At 41.7% G+C, this 9,793-nt stretch overlaps 1 long non-coding RNA gene across 1 annotated transcript; it reads right to left on the reverse strand.

Moving 5' to 3' along the window:
- Positions 1–953: 953 nt before the first annotated feature.
- LOC135246191 (uncharacterized) lies at positions 954–6,152 on the reverse strand. The gene is made up of 4 exons (XR_010327542.1): positions 5,130–6,152; positions 2,177–2,338; positions 1,275–1,321; positions 954–1,049 (listed from the first exon to the last, which is right to left on the reverse strand). It is a non-coding gene; the product is annotated as an uncharacterized LOC135246191 (long non-coding RNA).
- Between the last annotated feature and the right edge of the window lie 3,641 nt (positions 6,153–9,793).

Below are 9,793 nucleotides of genomic sequence, written 5' to 3' on the forward strand. Positions count from 1 at the left end.
CTAGTGTTTCTTTTGCACCTCTACATCATGAACCTATGCACTTGTTGTACGTCGCTCTGGATAAGAGCGTCTGCTAAATGCCTATAATGTAATGTAATGTAATGTAATGAGTGTGAGTGTGAGAGAAAGGGTGTGTGTAAGAGTATGTGTGTGTGTGTGTGATGGAGTGCATGTGAGAGAGAGAGTGTGTGTGTCTCTCTACTTTAGTGAGCAAAGGGATACTGAGGAGTCACACACTATAAATCCAGCACAGACAGGTGTGTGTTTAGTGAAGTGTGTGTGTGTGTGTATCTGAGTAGTTGAGTGTGTGACTGAGTGTGTGTGTGTATGTGTATATGAGTGTGTGTTGAGTGTGAGTGTGAGTGGGTATATAGATAGATAAATTCCTTTATTGTCATTGCACAGTGTACAACGAAAATGAACTAATATGAATGTGGTGTGTGTGTGTGTGTGTGTGTGTGTGTGTGTGTGTGAGAGTGTCTCTACTCCAGTTGGCAGAGGGACACTGAGGAGGAGCCCCACACTCCAAATCCAGCACAGAGGATTTGGAGTGTGGGGTGTGTGTGTGTTGAGTGAAGTGTGTGTGGAGTCTGTGCAGGAGGATCAGTGTGTCAGAGTCAGAGACGCTGTAGAAGGACAGAGTGCCAGCCGGACGGTCCGCACACACTCCTCCTACCCTGTACACACACACTCCTCTACCATCATCACACACTCCTGCACTGCGGTAGGGGGAGATGAGGGCAGGTATGTGTGTTTCGTTATTATTGTGCCAGACAGAGAAACTGAGTTCATCAGAGTAACTGTGTTTAAAGCACCTCAGACTCCAGGAGTTTTTATTCCATCCAAACCCACAGTCAGAACCCCATCCTTTTTTGCTGATTTCTTTATATGGCCCTGCTATAAAAACCTGTCCCCTCTCAGACACACTGAACTCAGCCTCCCGCTAAACCTGGCCTCTCTCTCCCAAGTGTGTGTCACCTTCCTGTTCCCCTTAGACAGATACAGTTCTCTGTGCGCTGTGTTTGGATCCAGTGTGTGCTGACAGCCGTCTGCACACCAGAGACATTAATGAGATTAATTATCATTATTCATATTCACCTCATTATGTGTGTGAGAGAAAGGACTGTCATAGTACCTCTGTGTGTGTGTTTGTGTATGTGTGTGTTTCTGTTTGTGTGTTTATGCGTGTAAGAGAGAAATCTCTCTCACTCACACACACACACACAGCAGAGTGTGTAAAGTGTGGAAAGTGTTCTGTGTCGATACACACTCACATTTCCTGGGTCCTGCTTTGGTCCTGTTCTCTCCTCCATGGTCCACACTGTAAGAACAGCAGAACAGAATTTTGAATTTTAACAATCCTTTATTTCCACTCTCAACACACCAATGACATCACATAAATAAAAACAAAGACACAATAAAACACAAAACCACGATCATATGAAAAACACACAAATCTGTCACAAAGGAAACTTATTCCATTCCCTCACCCTATTCCATGTGCAAAAATAGCTCCCACCCCTCCACTGAACATTAAACACCCTTATAACACACACACTCTGAAACACACTCAGGCTCTCCATTGCTTTGTAATACTGAAACTCCACCATCACTGTGTCCCTGACCAAACCCCTAACTACAACAACCACATCTTGTCTGTCCCCTCCACCAATCATATTTTTCTCAACTGTAGAAACAGCTATTATCGCCTCAAAATTAAATTAATGAGCTGGCACTTATCTGTCTTTGTTTTTATTGGAAATCAAGGATAAAAATATTACTTGTAAATGTTTCCCCTAGTAACCAAAATAAACTTCCCAAAAAAGAAAAGAGAGGCTGAAGTCTGGACACCCCGAAAAACAATGATTAACAGTTTCCTCCCGGGTTCCATCACAGAATAAACTATTTACTGCGTGATCCCGCCGCAGCACCCTCCACTGTAGATCCCCCAAACCCCTTTGCGTGTTGTGTATGCGTGCATGTGTGTTCTGTATGTGTGCATGTGTGAGGTGCAGTGTGAAACTCTCTGTACTACAGCAGTGTGAGTGTGTCCGTTTAGCAGCAGCAGCGCTCACTCCTGGTCTCCTGGTGATTGTATCTAGGTCCAGCTCTCGTGTGCTGTGTGTGTTGTGTGTGTGTGTGTGAGAGGTGCAGTGTGGAAACTCTCTGTACTTACAGCAGTGTGAGTGTGTCCAGTTTAGCAGCAGACAGCGCTCTCACTCCTGAGTCTCCTGGGTGATTGTATCTCAGGTCCAGCTCTCTCAGGTGTGAGGGGTTTGAACACAGAGCTGAAGCCAGAGAATCACAGCCTCTCTGTGTGACTCTACAGCCTGACAGCCTGCAGAGAGAAGGACACACACACCTTACACACATTAATATAAACTAACAGGGCTGTGTGTGTCAAACACATAGCAGTGTGTTACACACCTCACACATTAATATAAACTAACAGGGCTGTGTGTGTCAAACACATAGCAGTGTGTTACACACCTTACACACATTAATATACACTAACAGGGCTGTGTGTGTCAAACACATAGCACTGTGTTACACACCTTAATATAAACTAACAGGGCTGTGTGTGTCAAACACCTAGCAGTGTGTTACACACCATACACACAATAATATAAACTAACAGGGCTGTGAGTGTCAAACACATAGCAGTGCGATACACACCTTTCACATTAATATAAACTAACAGGGCTGTGTGTGTCAAACAGATAGCAGTGTGTTACACACCTTAATATAAACTAACAGGGCTGTGTGTGTCAAACACATAGCAGTGTGCTACACACCTTAATATAAACTAACAGGGCTGTGTGTGTCAAACACATAGCAGTGTGTTACACACCTTACACACAAGATAAACGAACAGGGCTGTGTGTGTCAAACACATAGCAGTGTGTTACACCCCTTACACACATTAATATAAACTAACAGGGCTGTAAGGCTGTCAAAAGTGCCATGAAATTGAGTTTGAATATTAGCTTTTGTAATTAGTTAGAATTCAAATATATTTGAATATCATTTGCATATAATTCACAAAAATAAGCTGTTTATTGTTGGGCGCAATATGCACGTGACGCTCCCTCTAAACTGGCCTGCGCGTTATTTTCCACAAGCGGGCAGTAGAATAGAGGACATCAGTGAACTTTCATACTAGGTTGCTACATCTGGGGCCACATTTATAAAACGTATTTTAGATCAACTCTGTTGCGCGTACGTAGAAAATCACGTCAAAGTAGTGATTTATAAAATTTCAACATGACTCGATTTGACCGTGGAAACGGTTGTGGCTCTACGTCAGGTCTTCACTTGACGTATGCACACGCATGTTCATTTTATAAATGAGCCCCCTGCAGTTTCTATAGCCTAATGCGCAAATGACTAAAGCACTTTCTCGTGGATGTAATTTGCCACAACTCGGCATTTATTAATCACAATAATAGGGAAATGATTGTTTATAGGAAATCCCTGTTGATTTGTTAACACAAAAACTGTTCAAACAGCTAATAATTGTAGCCTAAAACAACATAAATTACTCTGTTTAGTTTGTTTAACTTTTTTCATCATCCAATTGTATCAAAATCTTCAGAACAGAAAGGAAACATAGCCTGCCATGGGAACATTATTCAGCCTAAATTGTTAAACCAGATCTGTTGAACGAAGTGAAAAAAGAGACTGGCTCGCGAGGCTAGCTGACCAGTAACGTTAGGTGTCCATGGAGCTGAAAGTATCACCGGAGGTTACTGGCAAGGAAAACCAGACGATCCACTTTCCCTGGGTCCAGGGCAGAACGTTTTTTGTTGACAGAGGAAGTAACGTTAGCACAGGAAATGAACTTTGCGTGCATGAACATGATTTGCCGCATTAAATTAAAGCCTGTATATTCATGTTAATTACAAAACGCGGGATCCAAAACTAATAATCGAATGCTCAAATTTAGGTTTGAACTTTAAAAAAAAAAAAAAAAGATTTTCAAACATTTTTCGAACTTTGAATATTTTTTGACAGCCCTACAGGGCTGTGTGTCAAACACATAGCAGTGTGTTACACACCTTACACACATTAATATAAACTAACAGAGCTGCGTGTGTCAAACACATAGAAGTGTTACACACCTTCTACAGCTATATATAAAATAAAATGGATGGGGAATGAGTCATTATCAAACGCATTTGAGTTTACACCCCAATAGTCTGACTCACAGGACCCAGACTGTGGGTATAAGCCTGCCACTGGCCAACTATTTCAATCAGAATTCACCTCCCCTTCCGCTATCTGCGTGTTACCGTTTTCAAAGTCCCCGTCACTACGTGAAACAACAACCTCCAAGCTAGCAACCTGCACGCTGAAAATGGCAAGTTTTGACAAAGATTTGGATCGTGCAATAAGGCAGGCCTGCTTGGTTCGTTCGGTGAATGGTTGTAAATACAAAGAATATGTTTAGAACATTTGCTGTCTGACAGGGACATTCTTGCATGTTTGCCCACCGGTTATGGAAAAAGTTTCATATACCAAGCACGGCGTATCGTCTGCAGTGACCTAGCGAGGGTAAACACAGAGACATGGCGTGAAAATGCCGTGGTTTTGGTAGTGTCCCCCTTGGTCGCGATAATGGAGGACCAGGTGAAAACCCTGCAGTCAAGGGGGGTAGCTGCAGCGTACGCCGGGCAAGATCCAGACACGGACGAGAAAATAGCTGCTGGCCAGTACTCCATTATGACACTATTTTGCAAGGGCACCATCACTGCATCCTGGGCTTAGCACCACCCAAGACGATTGTGATTGGTTTAAAGAAATACAAACAAGCCAGGGCGTTTTTGTCCTCTATAGTGGAATAATAATGGGTTGAGCCAGACCTTTCTCCAGCGCTGGCACAGCGCTGAAACAAAGTGTGGAGATGGGTCTGGCTATGCGAGACTAACACCCCACTACAGTTCAGGAAACAGGACTAATTCATTTTATTCATTCATGTGTATAGAGTTTTATTCTTCCAAGAGGAAGAACAGGAACATGCTGTTTCAGTTCTGTGGAGTGTCTGTTTTCACATTAGAAACATTGACATCAGTGTTGTATTTAGTCACATTGTAGCCCTTATTCATTGAAGGGTGTGTGTTTGTACTCACCCCAGTCTCTGCAGTTTACAGTGTGGGTCCTCCAGTCCAGCAGAGAGCGCTGTCACTCCTGAATCCTGCAGCTCGTTGTCTCTGAGCTCCAGATCTCTCAGCTCTGAGTGGGGAGAACGCAGGACTGAGGCCAGAACATCACAGCAGCCCTCTGTGAGATTACACCATCCCAGCCTGTGGAGAGACCACACACACACAAACACACGCACACACGCACATGTACACACGCACACACACACACACACACACACACACAAATTCACAGCTGTGACACTGTGTTCCTTGGCAGTTGATATATATGCACCTACGCATTCCTGAGATGTACACACAAAAACAGAGAGGGGGTGTGTAAATTAAGTTCATTAAGTATTCTGACTAATTCACAAAAGTCTAAGGCAATTACTGGGCTCTATTCACCAATAAATATGGTGAAACCACTGGGAGGCTGGGAGTCTACTGCAAGGGATTCATTGCCAAACCCTTTTCATATGATGAACTTATCTGATTTGCAAACATTCATCTAATCTGCAAACACAAGAAACAGCATTTTTGTGGTGCACTTTACCTCACCTGACATGTTCTTTGGTCCATGAACATCTATATGTTTTAAAAATGTTCAATATTCATCACTATGAATAGATAAATATAATTATTAATGTACACGTGAACCCCATTAGCTGAATACACTACTGTTATCATAGTATTTTCTTCCTAATCTTGTAACCATCAAGTTATAAAAACAATTTATGGTCAACTAATACAGCGTTTTTGGCACTAATTTTAAAAGTTTCACAAAGGTAAAATGAAACCGCATTCAATTCGCTTGTTAAGCCGTGACGTATGGACCCTCCGATAATACTGTTTCCAGGTCCAAGCCTCTACTGCAGTGGTTCTCAACTCGGGCCAGAAAGGGCCGGTGTGGGTGCAGGCTTTTGTTCCAACCAAGCAGTTACACACCTGATTATACTAATCAACCTTTGGAGTCTTTACTAAGGACCTTGATTAGTAGAATCAGGTGTGTAACTGGCCAGTACTCCATTATGACACTATTTTGCTGCTCTACTGCGTTGGCTGAGGCTCTCGTCTTTTCAACATGTCGCAGTGCTGTGTCCCTTGTTGTTTGAATAGATCTGAGTCCAAAAAACTATTCAATTGTCATTCTACTGCTTTCCTTGCGATGAGAAAGAGAAGAGAAAATGGCTGCAGTTGATAATTAAGTAGCCCATTCAGTTCTGGGGGTGAGCTCTGTGTGAGTCGCACACATCTCCCCTCATCTGCTATGGGTTTCAGTACTTCACATTGTTCCTGGGTCCTGGCTATAGCTTTGGGCGGTGGAATGTCTTTAGTACTTCCCTACATGGGATGTGCCAGACACCACCCTCCCCTCAGGGGAGGAGGCATCCCTTGCTGGCCTGACAGCATCTCAGCTGTGAGCATAAGGCATTCTGGGAGCTGTCTATATCTCCCCATAGGTGTGTCTCAAACACGAGATGATTAAAGAAAAATTTAGCTTACAATCATAACCCTGGTGGAGAAATCCACCAAGACTGCACTGCTTGCCGTGCATGAGAAGTGCATATGTTCACTGAGGAGTATTCAATTCAATTTTATTTGCATGGTGCTTTTTACAGACATACATTTTACAAACCGTCACAAAGACGCTTTACAGCGTAGAAAGGCGGGAAACAGAGCAAACAGAGCAAACACCAGGTGCTGCAGTGTGGCCTCCTTTAGCATTGGACACGCTACTGTCTGTCAGAGCCAGACTTGGTGCAATTGGATGCTTCTGCGAAGGTCAAGACTGGATGACATTCCCCATAGGTGGATCTCTCCACTCATTGTTTCAGAGAACTGATTTTGGGGTAACACCCTTACTGGGGTACTCACTGGGCAAATTGTTAGTTTCGCTAGCAGAATGGGAAGCTCCTCTGGGAAAAAAAAGACTGTATAAGAGAAACAATACACCTAATGATTCAAATTTTCTGCTGAAACATTTGGAGAAAACTTACAGTAGACACCAGAAGTTTACGTACAATTAGGCTAAAGATTTTCAAACGTTTTTCACAACTCCACACATTTCATGTTACCATACATTTCTTTTGGCAAGTCAATTAGGGCATCTACTTTATTTCCATAAGAGGTCATTTTAAAACAATCGATTAGAGACAGATTTATTTCAGTGACATCACAACATAACTTGTTTCAGGATGGCTGCCCCCTCATGCAAAAAAGGGAATTTTTAGCTTTTTTTCTAGTAAATACAGGTTGATTTCAGATTTGAAGGCAGGGCCATATCTTTTATAAGGTGAAAAGCAAACAAACCAGAGCCAAATTATGAGTTCTTCTGTTCCCCTTTTATACTGTGTCCTTGTCTTAATATTGTAAATTAATATAGCCTCTATTTATTTTAATCAGTTTGAGTTGTATGTTTTGACATGAAGATTGATCCATCAGATTACTCCGTGTGGCAGGGCTTGGTTTGTGAGGGAGGTTCAGGGCAATCAGAGGACCACGCCTACTGGTTAAGTAGTCACACGCACCTGGATAACATTACTAATCAGTCCTGGGTTTAAAAGTGTGTTCTTTTCCCAGTAGGTGTCTGAGACCGGTGATTGACTGACGAGTGAGAGAGAGAGAGAGCGTGAAAGCAGCGGCAGAAAGAGCCTTAGCGACAGAAAGGGCTGAAAAGCGTCCCCGTTGTGCTGTCTTGTTCTGGTTATTTCAGTTTGATATTTTACTACATTATTTTGTTACCTGGAATCCATGAGGGGGAAGGGAGAATAAGTTTATTTCCTTTAATTATTTTCTATCAATAGTCTCTCTCTCGCTAAGCCCACAGTAAATGCTGGTGAAATCTGGATCTTTTCCCACAATTCCCTGCGTCCAACTCTTCTGTCCACAAAAGGGGTGTGTCACGCCGAGGCGTGGAATGCTGAGGGTGAGCGGAAGGAAGGGTCTCAGCCTGGTCCATGTCAGAAGCCTGAGGAAGATGCAGGAAACTAGCAGGAGGTAATGGAACATCTGGACTGGCGGATTCAGGGTCAGCGGTGAGTAAGGTGGTGACATGTTTGGCTACCTCCCAGTCACTCTCTGCTTTCTTCAAGCGACGGCTTCAGTTGTATGGTTAAAGATTCTTTAGCCTGGAGAGCCTCCTCCTGAAGACATTGAGCTTCCTTAGCCTGAGCCTCTAGCCGCTGATATTCATCCAGGAGGAGATTTGTTTCTAATGACGGAGAATCGACTTTCTAAACTGAAGTATAATCACCACCGTTAGGTTATTCATTGAAATAGTATATTGAAAATTAATTATTTAATCAATTAAATTGGTCAATCACCATTCTTATTAACGATTAATAGTTAATCGATTAACTGTTAACACCACTAATTACTATACATAAAGCATGTTATATCAGGGAGGTCAAACCTATTTTGGCAATCTTTCCCAAAAACATATTTTGACAGTTTAATTTATATGCATAATGTCATAAATGCTACAGTATAGTCAAATCACAACATAAATCACTAACTTGCCAGAATATAATTAAATTTAGCCGCTTCCCTCAGCATATAATAACTGTCCTTGGAGGAAAGCGACATTAACCAATATTTAGTGGTGACCGTACAGTAAAACTAATATACTTTATGCATTTACTCACATATATTGTTATGGGATGGAAATTTAATGAAATATGTACTCTCAAAACGCTATAGATGCCAAAATGTCTCAGTTTCAAACCATGGCTTCAAAATTCCATTGCAGTTGGGGACTCGTTTTGACCAGGCTTGTGTCCCCTTTTTCACCATAATTAAAAAAAACACCCATTTGAAAAACTAAAATGTTTTATACCACACTGTAGACAAGATCAAGGCAAAGATATATGTAAAAATACTGTTGTTAAATCTAAATTTAGCCACAATATTTTTATACCACACTGTAGACAAGATCTAGGCAAAGATATATGTAAAATATTGTTGTTAAATCTAGGTTTAGCTGTCCAGCCATGTCAGTAAACATTTTATAGGGCGTCTTTCCCAGCATAACTTAAACAAATCATAAAGAGGATGATGTCAAGACATGGGTCACAATTTGAATGACATTTCATTTCAGCAATACCAAATCCCTTCTGGGGCTATTTTGAATAAGATGGTTAGTGGTGCTTTTTTGTGTCATTTTGCTTCTGAAATGGCTGCACAATTCCCTCAGTCCCTCAGGATGCTGGCAGCTGTAACTTTTTAGGCCACCTAAATATACAAATGTATGAATAAACAATAACCAATTAACATCTAAGACATTTCACAGTGAGTTTTTCTTGTGATGGAATGTGTAATAATGCCTTCAAATATGGTTAGATTTTTTATAATGGCCCCACTGATTATTGTGAAGCATTAAGTATAGGCACAAATGCTTGTAAACAGTCAAATTAGCCTAATTTCTGCTTCTAAAGTTAAAAAGTAAAATTTCTGAACTGTCAACACAGTCTTTAACCCCTTAGCACACATGCCAAATCCTGCCCCTTTAGGGGGTACCCTATTTAAAGCTTTATAACTCCAGATGTGAACACCACAGAGACTTGAAAAATGGCTTAAATGATGCAAAACATTTGTACAATTTACAATACTAAGGCAGTTTAGTTCATATTCATAATTTTGGAATAAATAGTGCC

This window comes from Anguilla rostrata, unplaced genomic scaffold (genome assembly GCF_018555375.3).
Source record: "Anguilla rostrata isolate EN2019 unplaced genomic scaffold, ASM1855537v3 scaf0050, whole genome shotgun sequence".
In the NCBI taxonomy this organism is placed as follows: domain Eukaryota; kingdom Metazoa; phylum Chordata; class Actinopteri; order Anguilliformes; family Anguillidae; genus Anguilla; species Anguilla rostrata.